At 38.6% G+C, this 23,110-nt stretch overlaps 1 long non-coding RNA gene and 1 pseudogene across 1 annotated transcript; both read left to right on the top strand.

The window, feature by feature from the left end:
- The first annotated feature begins 230 nt into the window (after positions 1-230).
- Positions 231-2,459, top strand: LOC145513749 (COP9 signalosome complex subunit 3-like; annotated as a pseudogene).
- A 13,890-nt stretch (positions 2,460-16,349) lies between these two features.
- LOC145515070 (uncharacterized) lies at positions 16,350-19,070 on the top strand. Its single transcript, XR_014060664.1, has 3 exons — positions 16,350-16,517; positions 17,083-17,204; positions 17,612-19,070. It is a non-coding gene; the product is annotated as an uncharacterized LOC145515070 (long non-coding RNA).
- Positions 19,071-23,110: the final 4,040 nt, after the last annotated feature.

Here is a 23,110-nt window from a genome sequence, read left to right as displayed (position 1 = left end):
CAGACAGATGCACGATTGTGTTCTGCCTCACTGAGAAAAATTAAAATCCTTGACCATAAGATTTTTCATCTTCAAAATGGGAATAAAATAGTTATTAATATTTACCTCAGAGTTGTGAGATATAGGTTATTCCATAAACATTTCCTGGAAAAAGCCAGGCACTCGGGGGTCAGTAAAGTGCATTAATGAGATCCTAAATCATCATGAATAAATGTTAGTGGTTAATGACGATGACTAATGAAAATGCTATTGCTAATGGTAATGATGGTGATGCTAATGATAAAAGCAGTGGGGGCTTTGTTACTGCTGCTGCTGTAATAATAGTGATTAAGCAAAAGAATATGGTCCTGACAGATCAGGAGCTGGCCATCAATGTCAGTGGTTCCTTAGCTGGACTTGAAGATACTTAGTTTGCCAGGAGATACTTGGCAATATCTAGAGGCATTTTTGGTTGTCATAACTGTTATGGGGGTATGAGTGCTATTGCATAGAGGGGGTGGGCTCCAGGCATACTGTTAAATACACTGCAATGCACAGGACAGTCCCCACAATAAAGAATTATCAGGCCCAAAGAAGACATACAACTGACCACCAAGTATACAAAAAGGTGTTCAACATCTTTAATCAACAGGGAAACACAAGTCAAATCTACAATGATCTATCACCTCACAACTGTTAGTGTGGCTACATTTTACAAAACAAAATGTAAATATGTGTTGGCAAGAATGCGGATAAAATAGAATGCCTATACATTGTTGGTGGTAATATAGAATGGTGCAACCATCATGGAAAACAGTATGGAGGTTCTTCAAAGAACTAAAAATAAAACTATTATATGATCGAGCATTCCCACTTTGGGGTAAACAGTCAAAAGACATGAAGTCAGGATCTTATATCACCACATGTGTATTACAACATTGTTCATAATAAGCAAGGTATTGGAACAACTCAAATGCCTATCAACAGATAAATGGATAAAAAATATGTGGTACAGACATTCAGTGGAATATTATTTAGGCTTAAAAAGTGAAACCCAACCATTTATGACAACATAGCTGAACCTAAAGAATATTATGCTAAGTGAAATAAGCCAGTCACAGACAAGAAAATACTGCCTGATTCTACCTACATAAGGCATCTAAAGTAGTCAAACTCAGAGAAGCAAAGAATAGAATGGTGGCGGCCAAGGGCTGGAGGGTGAGGGAAATGGGGAGTTATTGTTTGACAGGCTTAAAATTTCAGTTTTTCAACATGAATAAATTCTAGATATCTGCTGCACAATATAGTACCTACAGCTAACAGTATAGTATTGTGAACTTTAAAATGTGTTAGGAGGGCCTGTGCTACTTCCACCAGTTGACAGCTAGGAACATGGCATCAGTCCTGGAGCAGTTTGTCAACAGTGTCAACCAACTCTCCAGCCAAGGTTTGTGAAGTTTTCTATGGCCAGCACTCCCAACGTCAAGAGGCTCTTCTCCCAGGTTCAGTTCTTTACCAGCACTTGTAACAGGGAGCACATCTGCTATGCAATAGACATCTGTTAGGGCAATTTGGTTTTCATCTTCTCCAGGGAATATTTTCCACCCTATAGTCATTTATATCTCCAATATTTTGCTATTGTTGTGTCTAGTTGTTAGACTTTGCCATCAGCTAACAAGTGCACTTGTGGAAAAGAAAACAGCCCCTGCATGGAATTGGCATCCTAGGCAGGCCATCAACAAGATACAAATGAACACAAACTAGGTGACCTCTGTGCACACCTACCTCTGCCAGCAGTTTGCTGGCAAAATGCTTTAAGCCAGCCATGCTGTACCTGGACATGGACATGATGGACATTTGCAAGGAGAAAAGGGCCTATGTTGTGAAGCACTTCCTGTGCTGCTATTACTACAGCAGGATGGTCCACACCAGACTGAAGAACTTCAAGCAGGTGCTTTACTTCTATGAGCAGGCCATCACCACCCCCACTATGGCTGTCAGTCACATCATACTGGAGTCTTACAAAAAAATATGTTCTGATTTCTCTGATCCTTCTGGGGAAAATACTTACAGCAGCTGCTGAAATACACATATCAAAACATGGATAGATTCATTAAGTCTCTTAGCTTAATACATACCACAAGTTAGCAAAAGGGTACTCCACCAACAAGCCTTGCTGTGGCAAGACCTTCACATGAAACAACAACATGAGGCTGGTGGAGCAGTGCCTGTCCTTGCTGTACAAGAAGAACATCTAGAGGCTTACCAAGGCCTTTTTAACACTGTCATTGCAAGATATGACAATTTGTTTGCAGTTATCTATGCTTCAGGAGGCAGAAAACTATGTCCTGTACATGACAGAAGGTGATAGGATTTTCACAAGTATTAATCAGAAGGATAGGATGGTCAGTTTCCATAATAACCCTGAAAAATACAACCCTGCCATGCTTCACATGGACCGGGAACATACGTATCAATAATTACTTTAAATGTAAATGGATTAAATGGTCCAACCAAAAGACACAAACCGATCAAATTGATATACAAACAAGCCATGTATATATGCTGTGTACAAGTGGTCTACTTCAGACCTAGAGACACATACAGACTGAAAGTGAGAGGATGGAAAAATATATGCAAGTGGAAATCAAGGGAAAGCTGGAGTAGCAAGTCTCATATCAGACAAAGCAGACCATCAAATAAAGAATATTGCAAGAAATAAGGAAGGACACTACATAGCAATCAATGGATCAATCCAAGAAGTAGATGTAACAATTGTAGATATTTGTGCATCCAACATAGGTGCACCTCAGTACATAAGACAAACACTAACACGTAAAAGGAGAAACTGACAGTAACACTATAATAGTAGGGGATTTTAACACTCCACTTACACCAAAGGACAGATCATCAAAACGAAAAATTAATAAGGAAACACTAGCCTTAAATGACACATTAGATCAGATGGACCTACTTGATATCTTCAGGACATTCCATCCAAATGCAGAATTCACTTTCTTCTCAAGTGCACATGGAACATTCTCCAGGATAGACCACATCTTGGGTCATAAATAAAGCCTTAGTAAATTAAGAAAATTGAAATCATATCAAGCATCTTTCTGACCAAAATGCTGTGAGACTTGATATCAATGACAGAAAAGAAAACTGTAAGAAACAAAAGCACATGGCGATTATGGTGATTAAACAATACATTTCTAAATAACAAACAGGTCACAAAAAAAATAAAAAAAAGAAATAAAAAATTCCTAGAGACAATGAAAACACTGTGACACAAAACCTATGGGATGCAGCAAAAGCAGTTCTCAGAAGGAAATTTATAGCAATACAATTCTGCCTCAAGAAATTAAAAAAAAAAAAAACATTGAATAGACAACCTAACTTTACATAAAGCAACTCGAAAAAGAAGAACAAAAGACCCCAAAGTTAGCAGAAGGAAAGAAATCAAAAAGATTAGAGCAGAAATGAATGAAAAAGAAGTGAAGAAAACAATATTAAAGATTAATACAACTAAAAACTGTTTTTTTGAGAAGATAAACAAAACTGACAAGCCATTAGCCAGACTCATCAAGAAAAAGAGGAAGAAGAATCAAATCAACAAAATTAGAAATGAAAAAGGAGAGGTTAAAACAGACAGTGCAGAAATACAAAGGATGAAAAGAGACTATTATGGGCAACTGTATGCTAATAAAATGGACAACATGGGAGAAGTGGACAGATTCTTAGAAAAGTTCAAGTTCCCAAGACTGAACCAGGAAGAAATAGAAACTATGAACAAGTCAATTATAAGCACTGAAATAGAAATTGTGATCAAAAATCTCCAAAAACACAAAAGCCCAGGGCCATATGGCATCACAGGGGAATTCTATCAAACATTTAGAGAGAATTAATGCCTATCTTTCTTAAACTGTTTTGAAAAATTGCAGAGGAAGGAATACTTCCAAACTTAATGTATGAGGCAGACATCACCCTGATACCAAAACCAGATAAATACATCACAAAAAATAAAATTACAGGCAAATATCACTGATGAACATAGATGCAAAAATCCTTAACAAAATTCTAGCAAACAGAATTCAACAACACATTAAAAAGATCATACACCATAATCAAATTGGGTTTACTGAAGGATGCAAGGATTCTTCAATATACACAAATTAATCAGTGTGATACACCATATCAACAAACTGAAAGATTAAAACCATATGATAATCTCAATAGATGCAGAAAAAACTTTCAACAAAATTGAGCACCAGTTTATAATAAAAATTCTTTTAAAAAAGGGCATAGAAGGAGCCTACCTCAACATAGTAAAAGCCATATATTATAAACCCACAGCAAACATCAGTATTAATCCTGAAAAACTGAAGCCATTCCCTCTAAGATCATAAATAAGATAAGTGTGCCACTCTCATCACTATTATTCAGCATAATTTTGGAAGTCATAGCCACAGCAATCAGAGAAGTAAAAGATTTTCGTATTGGAGTCCATAAAATTGTTCCATGCATCTGTGTCTCTCATTCTGTCCCGCATATAGGGTTATCGTTACCATCTTTCAGATTCCATATATATGCATTAGTATACTGTATTGTTGTTTTTCTTTCTGGCTTACTTCACTCTGTATAATGGGCTCCAGTTTCATCCATCTCAGTAGAACCGGTTCAAATGTATTTTTTTTAATGGCTGAGTAATATTCCATTGTGTATATGTACCACAGCTTCCTTATCCATTCATCTGCTGATGGACATCTAGGTTGCTTCCATGTCCTGGCTATTGTAAACAGTGCTGCGATGAACATTGGGGTACACGCGTCTCTTTCAATTCTGGTTTCCTCGGTGTATATGCCCAGCAGTGGGATTGCTGGGTCATATGGCAGTTCTATTCCCAGTTTTTTAAGGAATCTCCACACTGTTCTCCATAGTGGCTGTACTAGTTTGCATTCCCACCAACAGTGTAAGAGGGTTCCCTTTTCTCCACACCCTCTCCAGCATTTATTGCTTGTAGACTTTTGGATAGCAGCCATTCTGACTGGTGTGAAATGATACCTCATTGTGGTTTTGATTTGCATTTCTCTAATAATGAGTGATGTTGAGCATCTTTTCATGTGTTTGTTAGCCATCTGTATGTCTTCTTTGGAGAAATGTCTGTTTAGTTCTTTGGCCCATTTTTTGATTGGGTCATTTATTTTTCGGGAATTCAGCTGCAGAAGTTGCTTGTATATTTTTGAGATTAATTGTTTGTCTGTTGCTTCATTTGCTATTATTTTCTCCCATTCTGAAGGCTGTCTTTTCACCTTGTTTATAGTTTCCTTTGTTGTGCAAAAGCTTTTAATTTTAATTAGGTCCCATTTGTTTATTTTTGCTTTTATTTCCAATATTCTGGGAGGTGGGTCATGGAGGATCCTGCTGTGATTTATGTCGGAGAGTGTTTTGCCTATGTTTTCCTCTAGGAGTTTTATTGTTTCTGGTCTTATGTTTAGATCTTTAATCCATTTTGAGTTTATTTTTGTGTACGGTGTTAGGAAGTGTTCTAGTTTCATTCTTTTACAAGTGGTTGACCAGTTTTCCCAGCACCACTTGTTAAAGAGGTTGTCTTTTCTCCATTGTATATTCTTGCCTCCTTTGTCGAAGATAAGGTGTCCATATGTGCGTGGGTTTATCTCTGGGCTTTCTATTTTGTTCCATTGATCTATATTTCTATCTTTGTGCCAGTACCATACTGTCTTGATGACTGTGGCTTTGTAGTAGAGTCTGAAGTCAGGCAGGTTGATTCCTCCAGTTCCATTCTTCTTCCTCAAGATTGCTTTGGCTATTCGAGGTTTCTTATATTTCCATACAAATTGTGAGATGATTTGTTCTAGTTCTGTGAAAAATACCATTGGTAGCTTGATAGGGATTGCATTGAATCTGTAGATTGCTTTGGGTAGAATACTCATTTTCACTATATTAATTCTTCCAATCCATGAACACGGTATATTTCTCCATCTGTTTGTGTCCTCTTTGATTTCTTTCATCAGTGTTTTATAGTTTTCTATATATAAGTCTTTTGTTTCTTTAGGTAGATATATTCCTAAGTATTTTATTCAGAATGAGAGACACAGATGCATGGAACAATTTTATGGACTCTGAGGGAGAAGGTGAGGGTGGGACGTTCTGGGAGAATGGCATTGAGACATGTGTATTGTCATATGTGAAACAGAGCACCATTCCATGTTCGATGCATGTGACAAGGGCTCGGGGCCGGGGCAGTGGGATGATCCAGAGGGATGGGAGGGGGAGGGAGGTGGGTGGGGGGTTCGGGAAGGGGAACACATGTAAACCCATGGCTGATTCTTGTCAATGTATGGCAAAAACTATTACAATATTGTAAAGTAATTAGCCCCCAAGTAAAATAAATAAATTTATAAAAAAAAAAAAAAAAGAGCAAAAAAAAAAAAAAAAAAGATTTTTAAAAATCATTAGAAGTGAAGATGCTTGGGATGCTTAGTAAAATAACAAAATCATATTTTAAATATTTATTTTTTACACTTTCAAAAACAACTGTCATTTTTCATAAAATTAGCACAGACCAAATTAAAATTTCACATGGAAGGACCCAGGCTAAAATTTAAATGTCCCTCTCCCCATTTGTTTGATTCTACTGACCCATATCCTAGAGCTAAACATTATTATAGATTTCTATTGTATTAATATAGAAGTTCTCTGTGGATATACATGAATATCTCTATATATTCTTATTGAGTAAACGATGTTTTAATAAATAAACTATCCTGCTACCTTTTTCTGAAAAAAAAATAAAAAATAAAAAAATAAAAATAAAAAAAAAAAAAAAAAAAAAGATTTTCGTATTGGAAAAGAAGGAAACTCTCACTGTTTGAAGATGACATGATACTGTACCTAAAAAAACCCTAAAGACACTGCCAGAAAATTAATAGAGACAATCAGTGAATTTAGTAAAGTTTTGCAAGATGCAAAATCAATACACAGAAATCACTTGCAGCCCTATACACTAACAATAAAAATCAGAAACAGAAATTAAGGAATCAGCCCCATTTACCATTAAAACAGAAAGAATAAAATGCCTAGGAATAAACCTACCTAAGGAGAAAAATGAGCTGTATACACAAAACTATGAGACACTGATGAAAGAAATCAAAGGTGATATAAACAGATGGAGAGATATTCCATGTACCTGGGCTGGAAGAATCAATATTGTGAAAATGACTATCCCACCAAATGCAATCTAAAGATTCAAAGTGATCCCTATCAAATGACCAACGACATTTTTCACACAACTAGAACAAAAAAATTTCACAATTTGTATGGAAACACAAAAGACCCCAAATAGCCAAAGCAGTCTTGAGAAAGAATGGAGGTGAAGAAATCAAACTGCCTGACTTCAGACTAACTACAAAGGTACAGTCATCAAGACAGTATGGTACTGTAACAAAAACAGAAATGTAGACCAATGGAACAGGATGAAAAGCTCAATGATAAACCCATGCACCTATGGGCACCTTATCATCAACAAAGGAGGCAAGAATATACAATGGGGCAAAGATAATCTCTTCAAAAAGTGGTGTTGGGAGAACTGGACAGTTACATGCAAAAGAATGAAATTAGAACATTTCCTAACTCCATATACAAAGATAAATTTCAACTGGATTAAAGACCTAAACGTAAGACAAGAAATTATAAAACTCTTAAAGGAAAGCACAGGCAGAACACTGTATGACATAAATCACAACAAGATCCTCTATGACCCACCTCTTAGAGTAATGGAAATAAAAAAGAAAATAAACAAGTGGGACCTAATTTAATTTAAAGACTTTTGGACAGCAAAGGAATCTATAAACAAGGTGAAAAAACAAACCCTCAGAATGGGAGAAAATAATAGCAAATGAAACAACTGACAAAGGATTAATTTTCAAAATATACACGTATCTCACACAACTTAATACCAGAAAAGCAGACAAGTCAATCAAAAAATGAGCAAAAGACATAAGCAGACATTTCTCCAAAGAAGATATACAGATGGATAACAAACATATGAAAAGGTGATCAACATCACTCATTATTAGAGAAATGCAAATCAAAACTACAATCAGATATCACCTCACACTGGTCAGAATGGCCATGATAAAAAAATCTACAAAGAATAAATATGCTGGAGAGGATGTGGAGAAAAAGGAACCCTCTTGCACTGTTGGTGGGAATGCAAATTGATGAAGCCACTATGGAAGACCATATGGAGATTCCTTAAAAACTAGGAATAAAGCTACCCAACATATGACCCAACAATCCCACCATTAGGCATATAGCCTGAGAAAACCATAATTTAAAAAGACACATGTACCCCAATGTTCATTGCATAACTATTTATAATAGTTAGGACATGGAAGCATCCTAGATGCCCATTGACAGGGGAATGGATAAAGAATTCTACACAGTAGAATTATACTCAGCCATAAAATACTCAGCACTTGAACCAGTACTAATGAGGTGGAACCTAGAGCCTATTAAGCAGAGAGAGTAAGTCAGAAAGAGAAAAACAAATATCATTTGTTAACACATATATATGGGATCTAGAAAGATGGAACTGATGAACATATTTGGAAGGCAGCAATGGAGACACAGATGTAGTAACAGACTTATGGACATGGAGGGGCAGAGGAAGGTGAGGGTGGGACGAATGGAGAAAGTAGCAAGGAAACATATACACTAACACATGTAAGAGGCTTCCCTGATAGCTCAGTTGGTAAAGAATCTTCCTGCAATGCAGGAGACCCTGGTTTGATACCTGGGTTGGATAGGTCCACTGGAGAAGGGGTAGACTACCCACTCCAGTATCCTGGGGCTTCCCTTGTGTCTCAGCTGGTAAAGAATCCGCCTGCAATGCAGGAGACCTGGGTTTGATCCCTGAGTTGGGAAGATCTCCTGGAGAAGGGAAAGGCTACCCACTCCAGTATTCTGGCCTGGAGAATTCCTTGGACTGTATAGTTCATGAGGTCACAAAGAGTCGGACACAACTAAGCGACTTTCACAATCTTCTACAGTCCTTTACCATATGTAAAATAGAGAGCCAGTGAGAATTTCCTGTGTGACTCAGGGAAACCAAACTGGGGCTCTGTGACTACCTAGAGGGATGGAGTAGGAGGTGTGAGGGAGGTTCAAGAGGGAGGGACATATGTATACCTATGGCTGATTCATGTTGGTGTATGGCAGACACCAACACAATATTGTAAAGCAATTATCCTTTAATTAAAAATAGATAAATTAAAAATATGTTAATAGGAGAAATATCATGTTAAGTGTACTTATCACACTAAGAAAACTACAAGAGAAGCCAAGGAAAGTTTTGGAGTGAATAGATAAGTTTAGTATCTTGATTGTGGTAATGGTATTATGAATGTAAGCTTATATCGAAACTCATCAAGATGATAGAGTAATACTACTACACACTTATTAGGGGCTTCCCTGGTGGCTCAGTTGGTAAAGAATCTGCTTACAATGCAGGAGACCTGGGTTTGATCCCTGGATTGGGAAGATCCCCTGAAGAAGAGAACGGTAACCCACTTCAGTATTCTTGCCTGGGAAATCTCATGGACTGAGGAACCTGGCAGGCTATAGTCCATGGGATGGCAAAGACTGGACATGACTGAGCGACTAACACACATACACACATACCTATTAGTTGGCCAAAATCTAGAACATTAATAACATCAAATACTGGAAAGTATGTGGAACTGCAGAACTCAGTCATTGCTGGTATATGTACAAAATATAACAGACACTTTGGAAAATGATTTGGTAATTTCTTATAAAACTTGGGCTTCCCTGATAGCTCAGTTGGTAAAGAATCTGCTTGCAATGCAGGAGACCCAGGTTCAATTTCTGGGTCGGGAAGATCCCCTGGAGAAGGGAAATGCTACCCATTCCACTATTCTGGCCTGGAAATTTTCATGGACTATATAGCCCACGGGGTCGCCAAAAGTTGGACATGACTGAGCGACTTTCACTTTCACTTTGGAAGATTATTTGGTAATTTCTTATAAAACTAAACATACTTTTAACATATGATAGCAGTGGCACTCCCTGGTACTTACTTCAAAGAAATTGAATACTTGTGTCTGCACAAAGGTCTCCTCACAGATTTTTATTGTAGTTTTATTCATAATTGCCCCAAACTGTATATAATCAAGATTTCCTTTGATAGGTGAATGGATAAATACATAACAGTACATCCAGAATACAGAATATAATGAAGCACTAAAAAGAAATGAGTTATCAAGTCAAGAAAAGATAGAGAAAACTTAAATGCATATTAGTGAAAGATGCCAATCTGAAAAGGCTACATGCTACATTATTCTAAATATATGACATTCTAGAAAATCCGAACTCTGGAGACAGTTAAGACAAGTAGTTGCTAGGTGGTGGGGATAGGAGGAAAGGGATGAATAGGTAGAGCACATAGGATTTTTAGGGCAGTGAAAATGCCCGACATGATATTAAGATGATGGATAAATGTGACTATATATTTGTCCAAATCCATTGAATGTAGAACACCAGGAGTGAACCCTAACATAAGCTATGGGCTTTGGGTGATAATGATGTGTCAATGTAGGTTTATCAATTGTAACAAATGTGCTACAGTGATGGAGGATATTGATAATGGGAAGGCTACACATCTGTGAGAGCAGGGGCTATACAGGGAATTCTTTATCTTCCTCTCAATTTTTCTGTGAACTTAAAAATGCCCTTTAAAAAGTCTTTTTAGAAAAAGATAAATATTAAATATGTGCAGTCTTTGGTTAAAAAATGAATTATCCAGCCTAAAATAGTGCTGGATACTAGTGCTAATATTGAGAAACATGGTCTAGGAAGATGGGAAACCTAATTACTGGAAGTTAGACTGAAATTCTATTAACTGACTACTTGACATGACCCATTAAACGGCTCTCTTGAATTGTACAGAAATTGCACTAAAAAGTAGAAGGAGAGTCCTTGAAGATTGGGAAGGCTATAATGAAGCCTCTCACATGGGTCAGGCCTAAAGCCTTGCCCTCCTCCCTCTCCCACAGGGCAGCCTGGTGGACCTGTGTTTCTGGCCCCTCCAAATTGGAAACTGTACCCTGGTTGTGGTGATGAGAAAGAGAGTGTCTGGCAGGAATGATCTCCCTCACTGAGACTCTGATGTTGTGATGGGATGTACTAGTTAAGAGGAAGAGAAAAGGAGTGAGGAGAGCTCCAATTTTGGATGCATGCAACAGTGAACAGTAGCTGAAAAACGAGGCCTTAGTTCCCTGATCAGGAGTTCTAACCACTAGACCACAGAGGCCAACCACTAGGGCCTAAGTCCTCAGTCTTTGCCTGCGTTGACAAGAATAAATTCTGATGAGGAGATGAAAACTAAAGAGAAAATTAGAGAATTTATTGAAAAAACAGAGTACATGAGGATAGATGCACAGGTGAACTTAGTGACAGTAAAAAGAGTCGTGGGTTTGGGAAGTTTAAATTCTTTATAAGGGGGCAGTTTTCCAGGTCTTTGTCTTCCCTCTGGCCAATTTTGTTTTGCTCCTTCAGGCTAATTTGTCTCAGGATCCTCCCCTAGGTGTGCATGCACCCCTCAGCCAATATAGATTTCAATGCAAAGGTATCTTGGAGAAGCAAGACTCATTATGGCCTGACATCCCCTGCCATTTGACCCTGAGGAGAGTTTCTGTGCGTGTGTAGTGTCTCCCTCCCAAGGAAGGGAGATGTGTGTCCCCTTAATGGTTTACTCAAACAGGGTTTAGCTCCTCTTTGTTTCTGTTATGACTGTTATTTTAAGGTGTCCCCAAGAAAGAAAGCCTGGTTATTTACCCTGTTCCTATTGTTCCATTTGGGAGAATAAAGAGGAGGCTGTAAAGTGATTAACCTGGAGCCCACCTATCTCCTGCCTCAGTCTATGCTAACAGGAGGATAGTTATAAGTGTCTGTCCTGAAGCCAGCCTTTTTCTTGCCCCATGAAATGTAAACAGGCAGCTACCTGTAAATGCCTAACCTAGAACCTTTCTATCTCCTGCCTTATCACCAATAAATAACAGAACAATGGAACACTGATCATCACTGATGAGGAGCTACTTTGCTCATCCCCAACACTGTCAGACAAACCCATGACTGAACCTGAACAATATCCTGGATGGATAGCACTATTTATCTCCTATCAACAGAACGAGAAGCACTGCAGATATTGTGAGGTGAACCAATGTGCTGGCTGGATATTCAGTGGGCTGGCTTCCTCGTCCCACCACCATAGCTGGCTCCAAATTCTAGACTCAGAGCAGAAAGTTTATTTTTCTTAGAGTTGTGTTTTTGATTGTGGGTGGGGAAGGGAAGATTCACAAGAGAGTTCTGTTATTTTCTTCAACATGAGGCTGGGCATTTACAGGAGGTTTTACTGAAGCAGTCTTGCTTCAGAGCAGGGTGGCACAAGTTTCACCAAGTTCCAAATGCTTCCAGCAAGGAGAAGATGATCAGTTTGGTGATGAAAACATCTCTACTTTTTTTTTTTATGAAGTATAGTTGATCTGCAGTATTATATTAGTTTCAGATGTACAATATAGTGATGAAATGTTTTATAGATTGTATTGCAAAATATTGGTTATATTCCCTGTGTTATGCAATATATCCTTGTTGCCTATTTATTTTACTTTTAATAATTGGCATCTCTTTATCGCCTATCCCTGTCTTACTCGTCCCCACTTCCCTCTCCCCACTGAGAACACTAGTTTGTTCTCTATATCTCTGTGCCTGTTTCTGTTGTGTTACAATCATTTATTTGTTTTATCTTTTAGATTCCACATATAGGTGATAACAGAGTATTTGTTTCTCTGTCAGACTTATTTTACTAGCATAATGCCCTCCAGGTTCATCTATGTTGTCGCAAATGGCAGAATTTTGTTCTTTTTATGGCCAAATAATATCTACCTTCATTCATTCATCTGTTCATGTTCCATATCCTGGCTATTTTAAATAATGTTGCTATAAACAGAGGGGGGTGCATATATCTCTTTTAATTATGTTGATGAAGGCAATTGAAGGTCATACAGAGAAATGTAAAGATATCCTGTGTTCATAGATTAGAAGAATTAATATTGTTTAAATATTTATTCTACTCAAAGCAAACTACAGATTTAATGAAATTCCTATCAAAATACACATGACATCTTTTACCAAGCTGGAACAAATAATCCTAAAATATATATAGAACCAAAAGACCACTTAATTTCTAATGCAATTTTGAGAAGAAAGAACACATAGTGATCCTTGACTTCAGACTATACTTTGAAGCTGCATTAATCAAAACAGCATGGTACTGGCACAAAAAAATAGACACATATGTCAATGGAACAGAATAGAGGGCCCAGAAAAAAAAACCTCCCACACTCCTACAACCAATTAATCTATGACAAAGAAAGGCAGGGGTATACAATGGAGAAGACATTCTCTTTAATAAGTGATGCTGGGAAAACTGGACAGCTACATGTTAAAAAAATGAAATTAGAGCATTTTCTCACACCACATATAACCCTTCAAGCTAGGCTTCAACAGTATTGAACTAAGAACTTCTAGGTGTGAAAGCTGGATTTAGAAAATGCACAGGAACAAGAGATCAATTTGCGAGCATCCATTGGATCATAGAAAAAGAAAGGGAATTCCAGAAAAATATTTGTTTCAGTGACTATGCTAAAATCTTTGACTGTGTGGCTCACATAAAACTGGAAAATTTTTAGAAGAGATGAAAATACCAGACTACCTTACCTGCCTCCTGAGAAATCTGTATGCAAGTCAAGAAACAACAGTTAGAACAGGACATGGAACAACGGACTGGTTCAAAATTGGAAAAGGCATATGTCAAGGCTGCATATTGTCACTCTGCTTATTTAGCATGGATACATCATGCTAAATGCTGGACTGGATGAATCACAAGCAAGAATCGAGATCAGTTCAGTTCAGTTGCTCAGTCGTGTCCAACTCTTTGAGATACCATGGACTGCAGCACGCCAGGCTTCTCTGTCCATCAGCAACTCCCGGATCCTGCTCAAACTCATGTTCATTGAGCCAGTGATGTCATCCAACCACCTCATCCTCTGTCATCCCTCTCTCCTCCTGCCTTCAATCTTACATAGCATCAGGGTCTTTTCCAATAAGTCAGTTCTTCACATCAGGTGGCCAAAGTATTGGAGTTTCAGCTTCAGCATCAGTCCTTCCGATGAGTATTCAGGACTGATTTCCTTAACACTGACTGGCTTGATCTCCTTGCAGTCCAAGAGACCCTCAAGAGTCTTCTCCAACACTACAGTTCAAAAGCATCAATTCTCTGGCATTCAGTTTTCTTTATGGTCCAACTCTCACATCCATACATGTCTACTGAAAAAGAAACATAGCTTTGACTAGACAAAATCAACATAGCTTGGAGAAATATCAATAACCTCATATATGGAGATGATACCATCCCAATGGCAGAAAGTGAAGAGGAACAAAAGAGCCTCTTGATGAAGGTGAAAGAAGAGAGTGAAAAGGCTGGCTTAAAGCTCAACATTCAAAAAACAAAGATCTTGGAATCTGGTCCCATCACTCAATGGCAAATAAATGGGGGAAAAATGGAAACAGTGACAGAATTTATTTTCTTGAGCTCCAGAATCACTGTGGATGGTGACTGCAGTCATGAAATTAAAGGATGCCTGCTCCTTGGAAGAAAATCTATGACAAACCTGGACAGAATATTAAAAAGCAGAGACATCACTTTGGCTACAAAGGTCCATATAGTCAAAGCTGGTTTTTTTCCTGTAGTCATGTATGGATGTGAGAGTTAGACCGTAAAGAAGGCTGAGCACCAAAGAATTTATGCTTTTGAACTATGGTGCTGAAGAAGATTCTTGAGCATCCCTTGGACAGCAAGAAGATCAAATCAGTGAATCCTAAAGGAAATCAACCCTGAATATTCATCAAAAGGACTAATCTTGAAGCTGAAGCTCCAATACTTTGGCCACCTGATGCTAAGAGCTGACTCATTGGAAAAGACTCTGATGCTGTGAAAGATTGAAGGCAGGAGGAGAAGGGAGTGACAAAGGATGAGATGGTTGGCTGGCATCACTGACTCAATGGACATGAATTTGAGCAAATTCTGGGAGATAGTGAAGGATAGGGAAGTCTGGTATGTTGCTGTCCATGAAGTTGTAAAGAGTTGGATGTGATTGAGCACCAAATAACAGCAACAATATGCAAAACTAAACTAAAAATTTCCAAAAGTATTAATGTAAAACCTGAAACCATAAAAATACTAGAAGAGAATATAGGCAGAACACTCTGACATAAATTGTAGTGCTTTTTTTTTTATACATCTCCAGAAGCAAAAGGAACCAAAGCAAAAATAAACAAATGGAGACTAAACTTAAAAGCTTTTGCACAGCAAAGGAAACCATTGACAAAATGAAAAGACAGACTACTTTATGGAAGAGAATATGCGCAAATGATATAACTAATAAGGGGCTAGTATGCCATATGTATAAATGACTCATACAAATTAATATTAAAAATCAATTTAAAAATGGACACACAAAAAAAGTGGCAAATGACCTGAATAGACTTTTCCCTCCCTAAGAAGACTTACAGATGGCCAACATGCACATTAAAGATGTTCAACATTGGTAATCATCAGAGAAATGCAAATAAAAGCCAGAGAGAGATATCACCTCATTCCTATCAGAAAGGCTATCATCAAAGGCTACAAATAACAAATGTTGGCAAGGATGTGGAGAAAAATGAGCTCTCATGTACTACAGTGGGAATGTAAATTGGTGCAGCCACAATTGAAAACAGTATGGAGGTTTGTCAAAGAACTAAAAATAGAACTACTATATGATCTAGCAATTTCACTCCTGAATATATAACTGAAGAAAACAAAAGCTTCCCTTTTTCCTCACTTAGAATTCTCTTGAAGGGCCTTTGAGTTTTCCGTTGCAGAAGAAAAACACTTTTCTTTAAACATGAGGGGTTGTGGATTCTCTGTGAGATGTTATAGAAGTCACATCTCACAGTTCTGAGTCCTCTTCTGCTGAATATAAATGATAAAGCCTATCTTTCTAGAGTGGTTTCTTACAAGCACAAATGAAGATGAATGTTAAAAACATAAAGGGAAACTAAGTAATGACTGAAAGCTATCTTCAAAACTCAGCAGTGGGAAAGCAATTTCCAGATATGATCAGATTCCTAATCACTGTTAGAGTCTCAGTGCCACCCATTGTGACAACACAGTGGAGTAAAAGAAAGGAAAACTCATGCAAATGTGTAATTTACCACCCCCAGCTGCCTCCCTAGTAAGGTGAACTGTGTCGTGGAGGACCTTCTCCTGAGCAGGTTATAGATATGGACACAGGAGTGGAAGAGCTGGGATAGAGCTGAATTGCTATGTAGGAGAAAGATAAAGAAATGAAAAAGAAGATAGCAGAGAACACAGGGATGGAGGTGGGATCAGGGTAAGTTTAATGACTGCAAGGTTGATAGCAAGAAGAGGGAAGTGATTGTGGTTACAATGTCTACAGGTAGGCTATAAAGTTGTCTGATATATGTTAAGTGATGTAGACTCTCTTCTGGGTCTCTCTGCAAAACTTTCAATAATACATGACTTACTACTGCTTTATGAAGGAGGCTTCATTTGGCAGCTTCAGAGTTGGCCTGCAGTTATATTTGAGGGTCCTTGTGGAAGATCTGCCACATCCAGGCTGCACTGCATGAAAACATTGTTTTTTTTCCATGTCTTGTCTGGAATTTTACATGCCATGACTCAAGTCCATAGTATTACACTGCTGGGTATGAAGTTGTACCCTACAACTGACCCAAATCTCCTTTATATTATTTTCTCTCAGTTCCTCACATTGGAAAAAGATGAGGCAGAGTAGAAGGGAGGCTGGAGAGAGGATACCAAATCTACATCAGTTATTTCTTTTAACAAGTATCTATTAGGTATTCAGCAGAAATGTTGAGTCTGGTGTTTAACATAATTTACTAGTGCACATTACTAATTATAATTTTCCCCTATAGTCAAGAAACTAAGAAAATGAATAATATTTCATCTACATCACACAAAATAGTAACCAAGGCAGACTTGCAAATAATGGTGAAGAGTGAAGAGACAACAGTTGTTTTGCTAACTCCAGATACAGGTACACAGCCCTCCAGTTTTAAAAGTTTTTTTTTTAATACTTGTTACATATTTTTTATCTTCACAATATCATTGGGTGATTGATAATGTTGTTCTCACTGTGTAGATACTAAAACTGAAGCCAGAGAAGTTAGGAAATGATTCATGTTGAAGAATAAAATTCAGATTTTTAAAGATCAGTTTTAAAAAATGTAATATTTGGGATTAGGTGAAATGGAGAGGAGGATGGGAGAGCAGTTAGTTATCCCAACAGATACACAAGACCCTCTCGTTTCCCTTTCATATATATTCTCATTTCAGGGATATTTCTAGATGGTTTTTGTCCACCTTTCTCTAAGTTCTCCTATGGCGGAATGGTAGAATTGCTGGCTTTCTACCAAAATTCTAGCTCTCCCTTTCATTTCACAGAGTTATTTCTGGGAAGTGACTGCACAGAGAGGGGCCACATTTCCCAGGCTCCCTTAAATCTAGGAAGACATATGATGTGATCTCACCAGTGAAATGGAAGGAGAAATGATAAATATCACGGACAGCAACAGGTATGTAAGAAGTGTGTGTGCCTGCTCTTTTCCATTCCTTCTGAGGGGATGGTAAAGATTCTGAGACTCTTGAGGATATTAGACTGTTAACTGGATGAAATAAAAAGAGTCGGATGTGACTGAGTGACTAAGCACACACACACATTTGTGAAAGCAGCAAGTAAATAAGCAGGTGGTCTCACACCTTTCTATGGAATATGGGAATAATTGGTACATATTGTTTTTGAGTCCTCACCAAAACTGAAATGAAACGTATACCATTTTGAAAAACAAATCCCAATTTCTGACATAGGAGAAGGCTCTAGAGAAAGTAGAAAATCTCTTTGGGGAAGATAAGGAGGAAATGTCCTTCCAGAATCAGCAGGTACAGAAACTTTTAAAAGGAACAGGACAAAATAAACACTACTTACCTGAAGAAATTCTGATGAGTGGCTAAGCAAGTTGTCATCCATAACACACATTTAGCAAGAGAGTTTATATCAAGATAATATCTGTTTATAAGTGGCAGCTGGTCCCTCTGTGTAAAGTCCTCTTTGGCCCCTTATGTGGGTCTGTAGGATGAACTTGGTATAGCCTGTAGGCTTGTTCAATCCCACCCCTCCAGGTAAACTCTGCCAGTGGACAAGATCTACCTATCTACCCAGAGCTCACAATCAGCTTTGTTCAGGAGAAAGGCCAAAGATAATACAGAAAACACATAGATTTCTATTTACAAATAGTTTTACACTGTTAAGAATTATCAGCTACTTATGGGTAAACACCAAGGCAAAAAACAGACCAAGATGAACAGAGGTTCTAGTTCACACATTGAGCACTTTGTGTCAGGCATTTTTCTAAAGATTTTGTTGATATTAACTTATGTAACTCTCACATCCACTCTTTGAGGTGGATTTTACATATGAGGAAACCAAGGTACATAGGCCAGATAATTTGCCTCAGACCAAAAAACTAGTAGAGGTACAATACGTGCCCAGATTCTTAACTACTGAAGTTCATGTCTCTTATAATCAACTAAACTTGTGGCCCTTAAGGGAACAGAGAAAATTTAGGAAAAGTAAAGTAAGTGTTCTCAATGCACCAAAAATAAAACAAAAAAAAAGAGAAAATATGTGAGATGATGGATAAGTTAACTTGATTTTGATAATCATTTAACAATATATATAATTATTAAACCATCACATGTATGACTTGCAGTTTTTATTTGTCAAATGTAACTTAACAGAGCTGAAAAAGTTAAAATATTTTAAATAATTTCCTCAGAGAAATTCAAGCTGTCATATCTATTTTTTTAAAAAAAGAAGAACATATTGCTATATAAAAAATAAAAACAAGAATTGGGAGCTAAAAATATGATGACCAAAATTAAATGTAATTAAAAATCTAAAAAGTCCAAAAATACAGAGCAAAAACAAAGAGAAAAGGAAAAGAAAGCCTAAAAAGCCTAGAAAATCAATCCATTTATACGGTGTGGTTGTTAGCTGCTCAGTCTTGTCCGACTCTTTGCAATGCCATGGATTGTGGACTGTCAGGCTCCTCTGTCCATGGGATTTCCCAGGCAAGAATACTGGAGTGGGTTGCCATTTCCTTCTCCAGGGCATCTTCCCTGACCCAGGGATTGAACCTGGTTCTCATGCATTGCAGGTAGATTCTTTACCATTTGAGCCACTAGGGAAATATGTCTGTAGGGTAGCATCCACCTAATAAAAGTCCTAGAAAAAGAGAATAGTTGAAGTGGTTAGAGAAAAAAATAAAATAAAAGGAAAAACTCTTTTCTGGAAATGAAGGATACTTGGAGTTTTCAGATTTAAAGTGTTCATTGATTCCTTGGTAACATGAATACAAAATGACTTACATATAAACTTATCCTCATAAAATTTCAAAACTCCTTCAAAAGAAGTTTATCAAAATTTCCAGAAGTTAACTAAGAGCTTCTTTTTGGCACACAAATCTTTAATTAGAGCTTTCAGGCATAAAAAGCTTCCCTAGTGATTCAGATGGTAAAGAATCCTCCTACAATGCAGAAGACCCAGGTTTGATCCCTGGGTTGGGAAGATCCCTTGAAGAAGGGAATGGCTACCCACTCCAGTTTTCTTACCTGAAGAATTCCATGGACAGAGGAGGCTGGTGGGCTACATTCCATCTGCCTTCTTTTACCAGGCATAAAAGAAGGCAGAGGCATAATGTCTGGTGCTCCCCAGAGGCCAACCTTATGGGTTATCTTGTCTTCTGGCTTTGTAGTTGTGTTTTAACTCTGAGAGGCACTAACAGGTGATTGAAGAGGAACAGGAGATTGAAATCAAGATATTTAGCTCTAGTGTGCTCCCTGCCAGGTGACTATGCATTGACTGTGTTTCCCTCCTGAGACCACTGCTCCTTCAAGGAGATCTCTCCATTCAGCTATTTTTTTCCTTTGGACCTGGATTGGAAATAGCTCCCTATTCTTGCTGGCCCTGGGATGCTCCACTATCCCATTGGTTTTCCTAAATATTGCCCACATCTTATAATGGTCTCTTTATCCAGGTTTCCTCAAATACATGATGTGGGTGGACAATCTGTTTCTAGTACAATAGATAAACACTAGTAGAGAGTACAGAATTCCAAACCTAGAAATTAATATAAAGATGGCAGAGTAGAAGGACATGAACTCACCTTATTCTTATGAATATACCAAAATTGCAACTAACTGCTGAAGAACCCCTGACAAAAAATGCTGGAGCCTACAAAAAATGATACCGTGCATTCAAAGAAAACAAAGTCACAACAAGACAGTAGGAAGGACACAATTGCAATAAGATCAAATTCCATATCCACTGGGTTAGTGACCCACAAACTGGAAAACAGTTATACCACAAAAGAAATCCTACAGGAGTGAAAGTTCTGAGCCCCATGCAAGGCATCCTAGCCAGGAATCTGGCAACAGGAGGAGGAGTCCCTGAAGAATCTGGCTTTGAAAGCCAATGAGATTTAATCACAGGACTTTCATAGGACGGGGGAAAAGAGAAACTTCACTCTTGGAGGGTGAACACAAAGGTTTATGCACCCCAGGACCAAGGTGGGGGGGGGAGTAGTAATCCTATAAAAGACTTGGCCAGACCTGCCTGCTAACTTTGGAGGATCTAATATTAGCATTCATGTTAATAATAGAGGAACAAGGCTGCTGCACCTCCCTGCAAGGATAGAGACAGTGGCAGCAGCAGTTCTGGGATGTACTCATGTTGTGAGCCCTCCCAGAGGCTACCCTTAGCCCCACCAAACAGCCTATAGGCTCCAGTCTTACCCATTATCAGACAAGTGTTTCCCTGAGCACAACCCTGCCCACCAGAGGGACATGACGCAGCTTTGCCTGCTGCTGAGCAGAAACCAATCCCTCCCATCAGGAGGCCTGCACAAGCCTCTAAGATAGCCTTATCCCCCAGAGGGCAGATGGTAGAAGCAAAAACTACAGCCCTGCAGCCTGTAAAATGGAAACCACAATCACAGAAATTTAGTCAAAATGAAATGGCAGAGGAATTTGTTCCAAATGAAACAACAAGATGAAACCTCAGAAGAGCAACTAATCAAAGTGAATATAGCAAGAAGTGTCAGGGGAAAGTGAAGTGTTAGTCACTAAGTCCTGTCTGATTCTTGATAACCCCATGGACTGTAGAACACCAGACTCCTCTCAATGGAATTCTCCAGGCAAGAACACTGGAGAAGGTAGCCATTCCCTAATCCAGGGGATCTTCCTGTTAGATAGTTAGAATAGGAAAAAGGAGTCCAAAATGGCAGTGGCTAAAAGACAAAGAAAGAGAAAAGACAATGAAAACGGAACAAAAGAAAATCCATGGGCCAGAGTGAGAACTTCAGGTGAAACAAACACACCCCCTTCTTGGACAGCCCAATTTGCATAGGGCAGGCTCAAGGTGGGGAGGAGACAAATGTATAAAAGGAGGAAGCCAAGATGGATTGAGGCCTCTCCTTTTGGGTCGGCTTGCCCTCATGCTTCAAGGGTGTACTATCCTTTGCTTGCCATATAAAACTGAGCTATAACACTGGTCTGCCATTTCAAATCTTTGCTGCGGTGAGACAGAAACAAGAAAATTACACACTCCCCCAACATATCTGGTGCTGTGACCTGGCTGTAACCTGGCTGAAGCAACCTCAACTTTGCCCCCACGAGGCAGAGGCCAAGCACAGCAGAAGCCCAACTCGGTAAAAGCTGACGCTGTAGGAGCTGAAAATAATGGAAACCCTGCACAGTGGAAGTGATGAGAAGCCCAACATTTTGGAAACCAGGACAGAAAAAAACAAACTCTGCAGGAAGCTCACGTGGCTCAGTCTCAGATTCCAGAAGACCTCTGGTTAAGGTAGGAAGTCCTCACCACTATGGCTGGAAGGATATATGACTAACAAAATCTTAATTCCTTTACAATCTCTTCTTTCTTGTTTTCTCAACCCCACTGTGAACAGGCAAGCAGCAGTGGGTGCAACTGAAAGACTCTGGCAGGAGCTACTCCCCTGTGTGTCCCAATTGCTCCACTATCTGCTGTGCTTTAGTAGCTGTTGCCCAAGTGGGTGAGGGTTCTTCTATCTTTAATCTTCTTTGTGCCAAGAGTCAGGCCAATGAAAACTGGGGACAAAGGTCAGGCATTTAGCAGTTTTTCCAGCAAGTTATGAAAGGGGTTCATCAGCATGTTTTTCCCACTCCTTTTTCCTCCCATCCTCCAGCTCTTCTCTCCATCTATGCCACTGTTTACAAAATATTGGGCAGGTCATCATCTTTCCATTTCTGAAAGTTGTGTTTGAAACATTTTACCTAAGATTGGGACTCAAACCCACATGGCAGGGACTCTGTGCTGTGCTTAGGCACTCAGTTGTGTCCAACCAGGACTTGAGCTCAGCCAAAACCCACAGTGCCTGGCTTCAGGACCTAATGAAGCTCAGGTTCTTGATGACTCATTGCAAAAAGAATTCATTGAGAGACAGTGAAAGGTAAGAGGTAGATTTGTTCAGATTCAGAGAGAGGCACAGTCAACAGAGTGTGTGCCATTGCAGAGGGTAAATGTGGTGGCCATGAAATTATGGTTAGTTTTTGTGAGCTGGGTAATTTCATATGCTAATGAATAGGAGGATCATTCCAACAACTGGGGAACCACCTGCTCCTTGGTCTTTTGATAGTGCCTTGGAACTGCCATGCCTCTGGGTGCATCATTTATCTTGCAGATTGAGGATCAAGATTTAGTTGAATTTGATTTGTCTGCCATCTTGGACCCATTTGATTTTAACTGTTTTATCTTATGTCCTTGGGCTATGTCATTCTTTCAAAAGTTGTGCCTTCTCTCCTGTTTCATGCTCTTTTTACTGAGCCCTGTCCAGTCCCACAATGTTG

The sequence above is a fragment of the Giraffa tippelskirchi genome, chromosome 7 (genome assembly GCF_054371585.1).
Source record: "Giraffa tippelskirchi isolate mGirTip1 chromosome 7, T2T-mGirTip1v1.2.pri, whole genome shotgun sequence".
NCBI classification, from domain to species: Eukaryota; Metazoa; Chordata; class Mammalia; order Artiodactyla; family Giraffidae; genus Giraffa; species Giraffa tippelskirchi.
This window is presented reverse-complemented; position numbering and strand designations above follow the sequence as displayed.